Source organism: Panthera tigris, chromosome D3, assembly GCF_018350195.1.
Source record: "Panthera tigris isolate Pti1 chromosome D3, P.tigris_Pti1_mat1.1, whole genome shotgun sequence".
Taxonomy (NCBI): domain Eukaryota; kingdom Metazoa; phylum Chordata; class Mammalia; order Carnivora; family Felidae; genus Panthera; species Panthera tigris.
Genome location: NC_056671.1, coordinates 975,743 through 991,869, shown reverse-complemented (window position 1 = coordinate 991,869; position 16,127 = coordinate 975,743). Strand labels below are relative to the sequence as shown.

The following is a 16,127-nucleotide window of genomic DNA, read 5'->3' as shown; positions in this document are numbered from 1 at the left end:
CTCCAGAACCCCAGGGGAGCAAGCCTGACCTTGGGGCGAGCCTCTGACTGGGTTGCACGATCCCTGAGCGTGGGAGGCCCCAGGAAGCTAAGGTCAGAATCGGCATAGTCGGTGTATCAGATGCCAGCATTCAGATTCAAGCAGGAAAGCGGTGTTATCCCAAGGACGCAGGAAGGCAAGCACCCGCACCTCCTTTCCCTGGCCTGGCCCCTGGATGAGGGAGGATCCCGGCCGCCTGCCAGATCCCCCGTTGGCCAGCATGTGGGGTGTGCACACGAGTCAGCCACCGGGGACACGTTGGGAAGCCATTTCAGCCGTATTGAGACTGCACACGGGTTTCTGGAGGGGAGGGTGTTATGCTCTGGTTCTGTAGACTTTCTGTACAGGAAATTTGGAGCTTACAGACCGGGGGGTAAGGTGGGAGGCTCAAGGACCTGGATTCGTACCGGACCAGGTCTGGAACGGTTTCCAGAACAATACGGAACTGACCCACTGAGGCACCTTTTCCTCATGCTCCCTCTGGAGGTGGGGGGACAGGAGTTCCCAGAGCTCCCGGCCCACGGCCACACACGTGGAGCTGCTGACAAGCTGCCCAGGGCTTTGGCCCAGGATGAGGGGTTCGTGTCAAGAAGTCACCACTGTCCGCGTCTCCAAGTTGAAGGCAACCCACCACTGGGCCTCCCTTGCAGGGGAGACCCGAGTTCTACGGCCCTGCTGTCAGGTAGCAAGTACGGCCAGGAGCAGCGGGAGGGACGTGGTCACCTCCCTTCTACCTCCAGTGTCACACAGATGCGGCAACAGAAGGGGGCTAACTCCGCCGGGACTCTGGCGGTGGGGGATTGTGGCAGGTACGTTGTAAGTTTCCAGCCTCACCAAGCAGGAGAGCCTTCTGAAGGTTAAAAGAGCCAGACCCCAGGGCGCCTGGGTGGCTCAGTCAGTTAAGCGTCGGACTTCGGCTCAGGTCATGATCTCACAGTTTGTGAGTTGGAGCCCCGCGTGGGGCTCTGTGGCTGACAGCTCAAAGCCTGGAGCCTGCTTCGGATTCTGTGTCTCCCTCTCTCTATTCCTCCCCGACTATTGCTCTCTGTCAAAAATAAATAAATGTAAAAATAAATAAAAATTAAAAAAAAAAAAAAAAAGAGCCAGTCCCCACCCAGGCAATTCAATCTGAGGGAAGCTGTTCTTTTCCATGTGATTCTGGAACAACTAGTAAGTGCAGCTGCCCACTCTTGTCTCCTTTTTGTTATTTTTTAAATATTTATTTTGAGAGAGAGCAGGGGAGGGTCTGCGAGAGAGAAACAGAGAATCCCAAGCAGGCTTTGTACTGTCAGCACAGAGCCCGACACGGGGCTCGAACTCATGAACCATGAGATCATGACCCAAGCTGAAAAGTCGGACACTCAACCGACTGAGCCGCTCAGATGCCCCTCTTGTCTCCTTTTTATAGCCAGATTTTAGTTTTGTTTATTCTAAGGATTTTTAGTTTAATACCAGAGGGCCTTTGCACCTGCACTTTGCCCAGGCACTTTACTGCTCTGGCCTTCATTTTTGTAAATGAATTTTTTACTGAGATATAATTCACATACCATACATGCATCCTTTCAAAGTACACAGTTCAGTAGTTTTTAGTAAATTCACAAAATTGTGCAACCATCGGCGCTACTTAATTTCACAACATTTTCATCAACCCCAAAAGGAAATCGCACGGCCGGTTGCAGTCACCCCCCACCGCCTCTCCTCAGCCTGCCGCAACCACTAGCCTACTTTCCACCTCTGCGGATTTTCCCATTCTGCACATGAAAAAAAAAATTTTTTTAATGTTTATTCTTGAGAAAGAAAGAGACAGAGCACGAGCAGGGGTGGGACAGAGAGAGAGACACAGAATCTGATGCAGGCTCCAGGCTCCAGCCGACAGCACAGAGCCCAAGGTGGGGCTTGAACCCACAAACCGTGAGATCATGACCTGAGCCGAAGTCGGATGTTTAACTGACTGAGCCACCCAGGCGCCTCTGCACATTTTATATCAATGGAATTACACGATATGTGGCCTTCCACGTCTAGATTCTTCCGCTGAGTACTGCTTTCAAGGCTCATCTATGTTGTAGCAGGTGTGCTAGACACCTGCTCCCTTTAATTGGCTGAGTAACAATCCGTTGTATGGACACGGCCACATTTTATCCATTCATTTGGGTTGTTTCCATTTCTTGGCTGTAGCGAGTAACACTAAGAGTATTTGTGTGCATGTTTTTGTGTGGACATGTGTTGTTAACTTTCTTGGCTATACACTAAGGGAGTGGAACAGCTGGGTCATATGTCAGCTCTGTCTTTAACTTGGAGGGGTGCCAAACTGTCTTCCACAGAAGCCGTATCATTTGAGATCCCCGCCAGCAGCGTCCGAGGGTCCCAATTTCTGCGGCCTCGCCAGCACTTACTTTTTCCAGGTCGTCTTAGCAAAAGAAGGGGTTTTGGTCTGGATGATGTTGAGCGAGGAGTCCGTTCTTGTGGGACATATCCACTCAAGTCTTTCGCCTGCTTAAAACTCCTTTGTCCCGGGATGCCTGGCTGGCTCCGGTCCTGGTCTCGGGGTTGTGGGTTGGAGCCCCTTACTGGGTGCAGAACTTAGTTAAAAATAAACTATGTTAGCTAACTTGACAATAAATTACATTAAAAAAAAGGTATGAGACACAGATGTAGTCAATAAACTAATTAAAATTTAAAGAAAGAAGAAACTTTAAATTTTTTTTTAAGTTCAATTTTTTGAGAGAGAGAGAGAGACAGAGAGAGAGAGAGAGACAGAGAGAGAGAGAGAGAGACAGAGAGAATCCCAAGCAGCTGTCAGTGCGGAGCCAGACGGAGGGCTCAATCTCACGACCATGAGATCACAACCTGAACGCAAATCAAGAGTCGGGGTGTCAACCCACCGAGCCATCCAGGTGCCCCGCAAACAAGCTCTTTAAAAATCGTTTGTTTGTTGATTGCTTGAGTTGTGAGCTCCCTGTCTGTTTTGGATCCAACTCGCTTATCAGGTGTATGCTTTGCAAATATTCTGACCCCTGCGATGTGGCGTCCCTTCTCAACAGCCTGTGGAAGCGCCAGCGTCCTGGTTCTCACGACGCGGGGTCTGGGGACGCCGCTCTAGCCCCGCCCACCCTCGGGGCCGAAGCGACGGCTGTGCACGCCGCCACGCCGGTCCGCCAACGGCCCGTCGGCCCGCCCCCCTCCCGACCGCTCTAGCCCTCTGGCCGTCTCGTCGCCTCCCTCCGCGCTACGTCACTTCCGGCTCGCCGTAGCGGGCGCGCCGCCGCTTCCTCCTCCCGCGGTCCCGGATGCGCCTAGCGGAGCGGCGCCGCCTCGACCGCCGCCCCCAGGCCTCAGCCGGACGCGGCCGGAGTGCGGTCCAGCCTCGGGTAGGTGAGGCCGCGGCGTGACCGGGGACGCTGGGGGTCGGGGTCGGGAGTCTTGCGGTTCGCGCCCGGCCTTCTTAGAGCCCTCCCCCGCCAGGGGCGTGTAGTCGGGGGCGCGCCGGGGTTGGGGGGAGCTGCCGGGAGTTGGGGGGGCGCTGGCGCGGGGGCGCCGGGGGTGGAGGTGGCACCGGTTTGGCGCAGAGACGCGATACGCGGAGACGGGATCGCCGGGGGAGGGGCGCCGGGAGTCGGGCCTGGCGGGGGTGTGTGAGGGTCGCCGGGGCTGCGGGAGGGAGCGTTGGTGCGGCGCGGAGACGCGGCCCGCGGTGACGGGGCGCCGGGGTGGGTGGGGGGCGCTGGCGCGGCGCAGAGATGGGGCCCGCGGTGACGGGGCGCCGGGGAGGGGGTGGGGAGGGGGCGCAGAGGCCGGTGGCGGCGCTGGCGCAGGGAGGTGGCCCGCCGTGATGGGGCGCTGGTGCAAAGATGCGGCCTGAGGTGACTGGGCGCCCGGGCGAGTTGGGGGGCGCCGGCGCAGAGATGTGGCCCGCCGTGATGGGGCGCCAGGGCGAATTAGGGGGCGCTGGCGCAGAGACGGCGCCCGCGCTGACGGGGCGCCCGGGTGGGTGGGGACGCCGTGAGGGTGGAGGAGGCAGTGGCGCGGCTCAGAGACCCGGGTGCCAGGCGGGGCGGCTCTCCAGCCCTCACTGCAGGCAGGCCGCGGGGTCCCGCGTGGTCTCAGTTAGCTGTTGGCTTGGCTCGATTTTTGTTTGGTTCTGGAGTCTCCACGTCCGACATACTCAACAAGGATAGGCATTCCCCGGTGCACGGGTCCTCCTGCGCGAGGCGTCCCTCCTTCACGGATGTGGGAACAGGTGCAGAGGGAAAGTGACTTGTTCGAGTCCTTCTGTGGGGGACACCTGGGCCGATGCAAACCCGGCTCATTTGGACGCGGCTGCGCGCTGCGCACTAGCGTCGTCGGAATGTTCGAGGCTCCGCTGTGTAGCCAGCCCACTTGGGCTCCTCAGATGGCTCAGCCTTCTTACCGCCAGGCCTTTGCGCTGGTTGTCCCCCGTGCCTGAGCACTTTTCCACAGAGATCGGGAGCCCTCCGTCTCTCCTCAGATGTCACCTGATCGGTAGAGAAGAAGGGGACAGCCAGTGCTAGTGGGTGCCCATCCCTGCTGTTGTAGATGTTTGAGTCTTTCTGTATTTTCTGATTGGTTTTTGAAGTGACACATGCAATAGAACGGTTTTGGTAACTGTTTTGAGTGGAGTCAATAGAACAAATATGCTCTCTGAACGGTTGCAGCAAGTTCAAAACTATATTTTGAAACTAAATGATTCTGCCGCCTAAAGAGAAGCACAACTGATGTTTTTTTAACGGCACTTTGTTCTGTCCGTGTAATTTTTTTTTTAATTTATTTTTATTTTTGAGACAGGGAGAGACAGAGCATGAACAGGGGAGGGTCAGAGAGAGGGAGACACAGAATCTGAAACAGGCTCCAGGCTCGGAGCGGTCAGCACAGAGCCCGACGCGGGGCTCGAACTCACGGACCGCGAGATCGTGACCTGAGCCGAAGTCGGCCGCCCAACCGATTGAGCCACCCAGGCGCCCCTGTGTAATTTTTTTTAGTAAGATTGTATAATGCGGTTTTATGTGCTTTTGTAAACACAGGGTGATGACACGGTGTTCCCTCCCGGGCTAGCTGCTGGTGGCGCTGCAGTGTTCACGGCCGTTATTTGCTCTCTCGTGTCAGATGCGCCGCGGCTCGTGTGCTCTAGGCCCCGGCTCTGATGTTGTCTTGTCTTGAGTTTATCTTCGCTGCAGCGTATTTTGTCACAATCTTCCAGCTACCGTTTCTAGGTCTTAGTTTCCTCTTACGCCGGATTTAGAAAAAATCCTGTCCTTCCCGTCGCCACCTTCTCTCCTCATTTGTCTTGAACCAAGTTCACTGAAGCTTTTGGCCCCACCTCTCCTCTGAAAGCGCTCCTGTTGGGGTCACCCGAGCTGTGACATTGCCAGGGCCCCTGTGGACAGCCTTTGACCCGGCTGCCCTTGGCTTCCGCCAAACTCTGTCTCCTGGTGGCGCTGGGACGCCACCCTGCTGGTCCTCGTACCTGGCGGGTCGCTGCCTCAGTCCCTCTGCCGGCTCCTTCCCACCTGCCTCGTTTTAAACGTTATGACGCCTCAGGGCAGTCCCCAGGCCTCCTCGCCGGCCTGTACAGCCAGGCGGTCCCTGTGTCACGGCTGTAGGTCCCACGCCAGCATCGCCTGAACGTGCAGCTCCTGCCTGGATCTTCCCGAGCCAAGGTCCACGCCACACTGGCACTCGTGTGGCACCTGCCGCTGACACGCTGTGGCGTTTCATTTGGAGGCAGCTCCACATTTGTGGCTCCTCAGCTCAGGCCTCTGGCGTGATTTGTTTTTCTAGCACATCCTAAATGTGACCTGTCAGCACTTTCGGAGTAGAATTCAAGCCTGGCTGCCCCTCACTGCCTTCTTGGCCACAGTCGCCCCTCTCTTACCTGGGTTATTCCCCTCCCTGCTTTACCTGCTCACCTGAGCTGTTCTGCACTGCAATTTCAGCAAAGCAGCTGGGTGACGTTTTTATTTTGGTTTTTTTTATGTTTATTTAACTTAATTTTAATTTTTTTTAATGTTTATTTTTGAGAAAGAGACAGACAGATAGAGGGGAGGGGCAGTTAGACAGGGAGACACAGAATCTGAAACAGGCTCCAGGCTCCGAGCTGTCAGCACAGACCCCGACGCGGGGCTCTCACTCGTGAACCACGAGATCGTGACCTGAGCCGAAGTCGGGCATTTAACCGACTAAGCCACCCAGGTGCCCCCGTTTATTTATTTTAGAGAGAGAGAGAGAGAACGCGCACGTGCCGTGAGAGAGGGAGAGAGAGAATCCCAAGCAGGCCCCACGCTTTCAGTGAAGAGCCGGACACAGGGCTCAGACTCATGAACCGAGAGATCATGACCCGAGCCAGAGTCCAGCGCTTCACCGACCGGGCCACCCAGGCTCCCCGAGTGACGTTTTAAAAACAAATCAGGGGCGTCTGGGTGGCCCGGTCGGTGAAGCGTTAGACCCCGGCTCGGGTCATGATCTCTTGGTTGGTGAGTTCGAGCCCCGCCCACACCGGGCTCTCTGTTGGCGGCGTGGAGCCTGCTTGGGATCCACCGTCGTCCTCTCTCTGCCCCTCCCCTGCTCACGTGTGCCGTCTCTGTGTCTCTCTCTCAAAAACAAACATCAAGACAAGACAGGAGTCAGACTGTGCATCTCTTTTCTTGAAGCTCTCCATGGTTTCCCGTCTCCCTCGGGAAGAAAAGCCAGAAGTTCTTCGGGCAGTTCATGAAGTACCTGGCGACCAGGTCCTTACTGCTACTTCATGTCCCCCGCGCCTTACTCCTTGTCCCCTGGCCCAGCCACACCTGGCTCCGGACCCGGGCGAGCCCTGGCCCTGTGTGGAACGTCGGGTCCTTACGTGGTCTGACTCTTTCTTTTCAGACGCCCCTCTTCAGACCGGCTTCTGTGGGACTCCGCACCTTGCCCACGTCACTCACACTCACTGTCTTTGTCCCTTACCTTGCCACAGCTTTCTGTTGCGCTTGTCTGCCAGCTACAGCTTCGCGTGTCGCCTGTCCCCCTTCTGGGGGCAGGAACGACGCTGTGTTCACTCTTGTACCCCCAGTGATTCACATAGTGTCTGGGGTAAGTGTGTAATAAATATTTATTGAGTAAACATATTAATGAACAAATTTTTCTCTAAAGCCGGAGGATTTGGCGGGAACTGGGCATACTAGGTAACGAAGGATTCCAGGGGATGCCGAGGAATAGAATTCACATGCTTAGAAGAGGGAAACTGGCTCTTCCAAGAGGGACAGACACACGCAGGAGGTGACGCTTGATGCAGGGAGAGAGGAGGGGGAGAGAGTCAGGTGGGAGGTGGGGGGGCTTGGGGCGTTCAGGGAGAGAGTCTGTCACCCGACCCCGCATTCAACTGAGGTTGAATGTCCGGCCGCCCGTGGCGTCGTCCGTAGCGCCGGTTCTGTGTGCGGGAAGGGAATTCTCTCTGTCCGTCCCCCCGCCCCCATTTTTATGTCCCTGCTCTTGCACGGGAGGGAAGCTTTCCCTCTCTGTCAGGGGGTTTGTGGCTGCCCAGCGGGGCCTCTGGGGTCCGCCACTCGCCCGAGGCTCTGCAGTCCCAGAGACGGGGTCTCGCCTGGCCTGTTTCCTTCCTCAGGTTTTGGCTGCAGCTGCAAGGGGGCAGCCGAGCCTTTCTTCGGGTGGGAGAGCAGCATGCTGCTCGGGGAGCCTGGCTCTGCCCCTCAGCCTCCTGGAGAGGGACTGGGTGCCCGCTGCCTGCAGGGGCCGAGGTCTGGGCCTCAAGTGTTTCCTTCTGGGCTGAGTGTCCTTCCGGCCTGTGTTCTCAGCCCCGCCCACTGTGATTGCTGCTTTATTTCTGGTCAGTGGAATTTTTTATCTTGTTTTGGTGCACCAGGGTAGCAATAAGTTTTTAAAATCATTTATGTACTGAGTGGGAGGGAAGGTCTTCGCATAACCTCACGGCCATTTCACTTGGCTTTCTGAGAGTTTTGACACATGTGGTGTCGTTTCCATAATAGTCAGGAGCCACAACAGCGTCTCCACCCCAGACAGGTCCCCAGCGCTGCCAGCCTACCCAGCCCCTCCCGCCAGCCCTCGGCAGCCACTGGTGTCTGTCCTTTCTGGGCTGGCCGTGTGGACGCTCTCGAGTCGGGCTTCTCTCTCGGCGCGCCGTGCGTCTGCGCTTCATCCGGCTTCCGCCTGTCCCGGAGCTTCTTTCCTCCGATGCTGAGTGGCGTGGCCGCACTTGAGCCGCTCCCCTGCTGAAGGGTGTTCGGGTTGCGGCCGGTCCTCTAGTACAGGCAGCGCGTGAGCAATTCACGTTGCGTGACGTTCGCGCGGCACGGAAGCTCTCACGGGTTGCCGGAGTTGCCCTTCGCTCTTTCCCCCCGTTCTCGACGTCCTCCCCAGAACGAACTGATCGGGTGTCCGTTCCTCCGGGTTTCCTTCTGTGCATTAGAGGCGGGACCACGGTACGCCTGAGGGCGGTGTTTCTCACAAGGGACTGAAAATGGGTGCTTGGGAGGAGGGTGAAAAAAGTATTAGGACAGTGGTTTAGGCCTCACAGAGGGTCAGGCGCTTCAGTGGATATGTGCCGTGGCCGTGGGGTTAAAATTTCACAGGGGGCGTGGGGGGATTCGGAGAGAAATGTCTGAGCAGGGCCTTCAGGGGCTGTGGGTAAAAGGCTGAGAAACGACGGCAGTACGGTGAGGCGGGGGCTCGCACCTTTGTGACTTGTGAGGGGAGGGACTTCTTCAGTTTGTGCGGACTTTTCCTCTCAAGCCGAGCTAGATCCTGTCTGCCTGGGGAGCACGGAGCTCTGTGCTCCGTCAGGTGAAGGACCTCCGCCACTGCCACGACTGGAGACCCTTGGCGTCCTGGCCTGTTAAGTTAGAAGGGACGTGGAGGTCTCGGTCCCCGTTTCCGCGCTGTGGCACTGCGGCACGACGCAGGGAATGCCACGTTGTTTTAAAACTCTGTTTAGCCTGCTTTATGACATTTGGAATTCACATACCTTGGCTAAGGCTAAGAGCCTTCATCGTCGGCTCTGATCAGGGCCAGAAAGAGTGAACGCTTTGTCGGTGTCTGGGACTCCGGTTACAGCCCTTGATTTTTTTCCTGTAATATTTTACTGTGAAAATTTCAAAGAAACACGGAGGCTGAGAGGATTATACAGTAAACTACCAACATACCCATGACCTAGTTTCTGTTAGCATTTTTCTGTGTGTGCTTTATCACTCGTCCGTCCATCCATCTGCCTTTTAAAGTTTTGGGAAGCATTTCAAGGGAAATAAAAGCAGTGTCTACTATGTTTAAGCCTCACCCCCTCCTTTTTTTTTTTTTTTTTTTTTTTTTTAGCTTCCCCAGTGTTGCCTGTTGTATCCTTTCTTTTTGTTTTTTTTATATTTATTTTTAAGAGAGAGCGCAAGCAGGGGAGGGGCAGAGAGAGAGAGAGAATCTGAAGCAGGATCCAGGCTCTGAGCTGTTCGGCACAGTCTGACATGGGGCTCGAACCCATGAACCGTGAGATCATGACCTGAGCTGAAGTTGGATGCTGAACTGAGCCACCCAGGTGCCCCCCCCCCCCGCCCCTTGTTTTTGGTGTTTACCAGGTTACTTAGGGGAGTACTAGCCGCCTGCTAGAAAGCACTTTTCCTGGGGGAGCAGAGAGCAGGGGGCACTCTCTGCAGAGGGACGTTATGGAGAATGGCAGTGCTTTCTTGGGAGAAGAGGGAGGTTTCACGTGGCTGCAAATGGGTGTTTGTGGAAGGTCCTTGTGGCAGAGCTGCTGCTACCGTGGGTTGGGGTTCGGTCTCCATCCTGGCCCTGGCTCTCCTTAAGCTGCTTCCTCACAGAACCGCAACGTGGTGGTGCTTGGATCTCCCAGGCCTCAGATCCGATCTGGCCCGCTCCGAAGGAGTTCCTGTCCTGGCCTGTGGGGGCACAGCTCACCCGGAGCCCCAGCATCCTTCTTCACCCCGGTCTTTTTTTTTCCTCTTTAATTCTTTTTTTTTTTTTTTCCCTCATATTTACTTGGTGTGTGTGTGGGGGGAGAGAGAGAGAGAGAGAGAGAGAGAGAGAGAGAGAGAGAATATCCTAAGCAGGCTAGCATTGTCAGTGCGGAGCCTGATGCAGGGCTTGAACTCACGAATGGTGAGATCATGACCTGAGCCAAGATCAAGAGTCAGACACTTAACCGACTGAGCCCCCCCAGGCACCCCCACCCCAGTCTTTCTTTTTTTTTTCTTTTTTAAGTTTATGTATTTTGAGAGACAGAGCAGAAGACGGGCAGGGAGACAGGGAGAGAGAGAGAATCCCAGGCAGGCTCTGGGCTGTCAGCACAGAGCCTGACGTGGGGCTTGAACTGACGAACCATGAGGTCATGAGCTGAGTCGAAACCAAGACTCGGACGCTTGACTGACTGAGCCCCCCAGGAACCCCCACCCTGCTCTTTCTTTTAAAGAAAAAATTTTTTTAATGTTTTTATTTTATTTTTAAGACAGAGAGCATGAGTGGGGATGGGACAGAGAGAGAGGGAGACACAGAATCCAAAGCAGGCTCCAGGCTCCGTGCTGTCAGCACAGAGCCCGACACGGGGCTCGAACTCACAAACTATGAGATCACAGCCTGAAAGTCAGGCGCCCAACCGACTGAGCCACCCAGGCGCCCCTCACCCTGCTCTTTTTTTTTTTTTTTTAATGTTTATTTATTTTTGAGACAGAGAGAGACAGAGCATGAACAGGGGAGAGTCAGAGAGAGAGAGGGAGACACAGAATCCGAAACAGGCTCCAGGCTCTGAGCTGTCAGCACAGAGCCCGACGCGGGGCTCAAACTCACGGACCGCGAGATCATGACCTGAGCTGAAGTCGGACGCTTAACTGACTGAGCCACCCAGGCGCCCCTCACCCTGCTCTTTCTTAACCCACTTGTGGCTGCCTGCTTGACTCCCTGCCTCCCCTCCGTCTCCCCCCCCCCCCCCCGGTTTTTAGGAGTGTGGGGGTTGGGTGCACATCAGCTTCTCTGTTTGTAGAGAGGCTGCGGTGAAAGGAGCAGCTTTAGTTAATCTTCATTGCCTCGATTTGTTTTTATTCTCAGCATTAACCTTAGTTTGAAATTCAAATAGCATTAAGTGAAGGTCTGACTACTCTTTCAAAGATGGGTAAGGTTAACACAGTCAGGAGCCCCTGTCCTCACATCTCCTAGCCCTTCTCCCCTTTGTCTTCTGTGGAGGCTGCTGCCTGCTTGCTGGTGGTGCGTGTCATCGTGTCCTGCCCCCCTGCCCCTGGGGTCCTCCATTCTTCAGGGGTGTCCTTGCTTGTGGGCCATTTCGGTAGCAGAACTAGATGTGTTTTAAGGGGAAAAGCCGTGTTTATACTGACTCCTGGTTCTCGTCCAGCAGCACGGAGTTGTTCCATTGTCCCCTGCCTTCCCTTTTCCATTGGCGACTGCGTTGTCCTTTCTAGAGTTCCGTTGTCGTTTCTGTTTGTATTGGCTTTTAGGGAGTTCTTCGTCTTTGTTGGTTTAATTTTGCTTTTTGGAGATGTGACTCTTTCACACTATTCTGAAAATCAAAGTGATACACGATGGTGTGCATAGGAGTGTCATTGTCTCCACTGCCTGTCGCTCTGTCTACACCACCCTCGGCAGGTCATCAGCCTCCTTCATTTCTGGCTCATTCTTCACGAGTACCTGTTTTACATGAGCAGACGTTTATGGGACGTCAGTGCTCGTAGACTGTTGTAACGAACAGGACTGGGAACGATGTTTCTCAAGAAAAAATTAGGTATGTACAGATATGTGTGTATCTGGGGGCTTTCTTTGGTAGAAGACCGTGCAGGCAAGATGTATCTGTATGTCTCCGTCTTTTCCTCGTGGGCGAGGGTAGTGTTTCACACCTGGTCTTTTGCACTTTGCTTATCTGACTCCGTGTTAGCCCTGCGTGAACGCACGAGAGCTTTCTCCTGCATCTGGGTGGCCGCGTGGTGCTGCACGAAATGGAGGGACCACATGGATTCAGCCCGTCTCTGAGACGTGGATGGATGTGGAGTTTGGTCCTGATGTTCTGCGTTTACAAATAAAACTTTGTGCGGGCGTGTGGCTGTGTTTTTGTACGGGAGGTGGATACTCAGGGCAAAGCGGAGCGGCGGCCTCAGTGCGTGCACGGGCACGTGCAGGTGTGCGCAGCGGCTCCAGGCCCGTTTGGGGGTCCCGCAGCTCCCCGTGGCCTCCCCAGCAGGCTCGCCGCCTGGCTTCTGAACTGTTCGGTTTGGTAGATGAGAAGTGACGCTTCCCCTCAATTTTAATTGCCATTTTTTGACTAGGAGCGATGATATACAGGTGAAATGTGCTTGAAAAATGCAGCTCCGTATCCTGGAGTTGTACCTGGTTTTACTGGTTTTTCGTAATAGGAAATCTCGTCTCATAAGTAGGGACTGGGAGCGAGTGAACGGAGTCAAACCTGTAGTCCACTACTTGTGAGCAGCCTCGGAGAGGTACTCCGTGTTTTTTTTTTTTTTTTTTTTTTTTTTTTTTTTTTTTTTTTTTTTTTTTTTTAAATTTTTTTTTTTTCAACATTTTTTATTTATTTTTGGGACAGAGAGAGACAGAGCATGAACGGGGGAGGGGCAGAGAGAGAGGGAGACACAGAATCGGAAACAGGCTCCAGGCTCCGAGCCATCAGCCCAGAGCCTGACGCGGGGCTCGAACTCACGGACCGCGAGATCGTGACCTGGCTGAAGTCGGACGCTTAACCGACTGCGCCATCCAGGCGCCCCTGGTACTCCGTGTTTTGGTGGATCTCAAGGGCCAAGTCTAGGCTCTGGTTTTTGCATTTGGAGTGTTGGACTGGTCCTTATTTTTAGCAGCTGGACTGTCTTCTGACACCCTGTGTCTGCCGCTCTGGGTCCTCACAGCCCATAGGGGGCGGTGAGCATGCTCTGTGCGCAGACACGTTGAGAAACACTTCCCTGCAGGAACAGCAGTGCTCCCTGCGTGATGAATGGTGCCCGGCCCTGCTTTGGCCGGGGTGGGGCACCGTGACCATGGCAATAACACTGCAGAGCCACCCGAAGCGGGAGATGGCCCCGGCCGGATCTGGGGAAGCGTGGGGGCAGAGAGGGATGTGGGTTTGGGAAGGCAGCAAGGCTCATGGCTTGAGCTCCCGACCTGTTGAAGGGGAGGAAGGGGGGTTCTGATCCCTAGCCTCCTGGACTCTGGCTGATCCCGGATGGGAAGCTGGGAGTGGAGGGCGGGCAGCGGGAGCCGTTCCAGGCCTAAGCGAGCGGGCTAGGAGCAGCTGCTGTAAGTGTCCGGTCTCCCGGGCCCTCCACCCACCCTCTGAAGGGACCTGGCCCGGGCACCCCTGCCCTCCACTGATAACTGGGCCCAGGCAGTATTCCTTAGAGTGGCATCTCCCTGGTCTCCAGATGTGCCCCTTTATGATGTCATTGCCGCCCTGACAGAGCAGCAGCAGGCACAGATGGGCCCGTGGCTGGCACCGTCCTGCCGGTGGCACCGGTGAGTGTTGCGTGCAGTGGTCTTGAGGGCTTGCACTCGTGGTCTGCTAGCCCGGTGCCACTGACCTTGGCCTCCTCCTGAGCAGTGCCCACGTGGCCCATGCTTCAGGGTTGGCTCCAGCTCTTTCTGATAGACCTTGAAAGTAGACACAGCCGCCGTAAAAAAAAAAAAAAAAAAAAAAATGTTGTTTTGCCATTGGTGGTAGCTTTGTTCTCCCTTGGGGTACCTGTGGCACATTTTGGGGTAAAGCTGCTTTATGTAAGCAATTTCTTTACATTGTAGTCGATTGGCTTTATTTCTGTATCTTGACCATAAGCTCACTGAAGTCAGGATTCACTTTTTCAAAAAGCTGAGATGTAATTTACACGTAGCAGAGTTCACGCTTTAGCACGTGGGCTCTGTGACTTGGGACAAACGTGTTTGTGACCATCTTCACAAATCAAGTGGAGAAACGGATCCACACCCCCAAATTCCCTCCTCCTCCTCCTCCTCCTCCTCCTCTCAGGTCAGCTGCTGCCTCACCTGTAGCCCCCAGGGTCTGTCTAATCTCTGTCCCTTGGTTTTGCCCGTTCCAGGATATCACGTCATGTCAGTGACCTGCGGTACATGATCCTCGAGTCTGGCCGCTCCTTGGCGTCTCTCGACTGGTCCTGGTGTGGGCATGTCACTAGCTTGGTCCCTGCGTTGCTGAGGCTCCGCGTGTGGCTGCTCCAGTGCCGTGTGCCTTTGCCAGGTGAAGGTCAGTGTTTGTATTTGACATGTTTCACTGGATCACTGTGTAATTTATACTTTCAGCAGAGTGGTGGTTATATTACATATCGGTGTCTCGCTCTTTTCACTTAACATGTTTGAACGTTTTTCGTTTTTATTACAGTCTCCATCTAGAACTTGGACACTGGATATTTCTGTTTTTTGGGTTTTTTTTTTACTGAATTTTACTGCAACGAATATTTTTACGCACAATTTAAAAAAATAGGTCAGTTTTCTCAGGAGAGATTCCCAGAGATAGTATTACTGGGTCAAAGGTAATGGGGTCAGATGGGTTGCTTCTGCTTTCCCAGCACCATCGCCCACCCCGTTAGGCATGCTCTGGGCTCTGAGCCCTTTGAGATCTCCACTCCGTGTCCCCATCTGCCTCCCACACCCCCTAGCGGGTTGGCAGGGCGCCTGCTGTGGGATTTAACATCTCGGCCAAGTGGGCCTGGGAGGTAGTTATTTCCATGCGTGTCGCCTTCATTAGTAGTGAGGTTGGATGTTGTCCTTCCAGCTGCTTAAGTACATGTTTTTCTTTCGTGAACCTTTGTCCTTGATTCATTTTTCTGTGGGGTTTGAGTGTTTTTCAGTTTACAGGAGTGCTTTCTGTGATACTGGTCGTAGTCCTTTGTTGTAATTACCCCAAATAGTCATGATTTTGATGATTTGCTTTTGAGTTTTAAACACTTTTAAATTGCGTGTTTTCAAATCCATGTGTCTTTTCAGATACAACTTTACTGCGTTAAGTTTAGGGACTTGAATTCTCTTCAGAGCTTTAGTAAGTATTCACTTTTGTGTTCTTTACATATTTCCGTTTTGACTTTCCTACGTTTGGTAAAAAAACTTGGAACGTTAGCTTGTAAAGTGCTTCATTTATTTTGGTGAACGATTTGTGGTGACACTTTAAATGGGGTTTTCACCACGTGTCAGTGATCCGTTCCCTCTGACTCTTACCTTCCCCTGGTTTTGTGAGTTGTGAGACATAAGAGAGTCTGTTCCTGGCCTCTGTTTTCTCTCACTGCTCACTCTGGGGACGTATTGTAGGGAAGTAAGCGCAACTGTGCTCCTGTGTGCGTGTTGACCCCGTAGTTCTGTCTTTGTGCCGTTTCCGCGCTGGTCTTCGGTGCGTGCTTACGAGGACCAGGCGCAGAAGCTCGTTCTGAGAGCAGCAGGCATGCCTGAGGCCCCTCTGCGGGGCGCCCGTCGGGGTGGCTGCTCGAAGCCTTCCTCCCTGTGACCCTGATTTCCCGTGTAGACGCGTGCTGCTGCTGGCCTGTGATCGTTGGGCTCTGTCTTCAGAGGTGCCCGCCGAGCACAGAGTGCCGTTTCTGCTGTTTAAATAGGCCCTGATTTTCAGCTTCCTCAGCCTTGCCTCGTGTAGCCGTACGTCCTGTGGCTTCTGATCGCATGTATCCGTCTCCTCCAGCCGGGGCCTGGGGCCGTGGGGCACTCCACGCGTATATGCATCTTTGTCAGCTTGATAACTTCTGGTTTATGATGTTTGCATCCCTACTTTCTGTGAGATGAGCTATGAGGACGAGAGGGCCGGCCCTCTTGCTCGTTTTGGGGGGCAGGGATGGAAGGAACACCCAAGAAGCGGGGAGCCAGGTGGGAATTTCAAACCATGGAAGGGTGTTTCTGTGCCTGTGACCCTGCCACAGCAGGAAGCAGACAGCCGCGGGGGGCGGTGGGTCGGGGGGGTGGGAGCTGTGGGTGGCACCCTGTCCCTTGCGGACATAGACTCTCTAGCCGGGTCTGACTTGGGAGCACTTTGGGGTCCCACCTCACCACCTGCTCAGCCCTGTCCTGAGAGGTGACCCCCAGCGGGTGTCTTCCTCTCC

The 16,127-nt window shown here is 54.5% G+C and overlaps 1 protein-coding gene across 15 annotated transcripts in view; it reads left to right on the top strand.

The window, feature by feature from the left end:
• The first annotated feature begins 3,310 nt into the window (after positions 1-3,310).
• The window catches only part of EP400 (E1A binding protein p400), a 98,093-nt gene continuing 85,276 nt past the window's right edge, over positions 3,311-16,127 (top strand). For 12 of the 15 annotated variants that reach the window (XM_042962454.1, XM_042962453.1, XM_042962459.1 and 9 more), the window contains exons 1-2: positions 3,311-3,407; positions 14,109-14,272. The gene's annotated coding sequence lies outside the window, so the exon portion shown is untranslated. Of the gene's footprint in view, positions 3,408-13,300; positions 13,534-14,108; positions 14,273-15,012; positions 15,065-16,127 lie in introns of those variants that run through there. The other 3 variants (XM_042962446.1, XM_042962445.1, XM_042962447.1) reach the window with 3 other exon arrangements.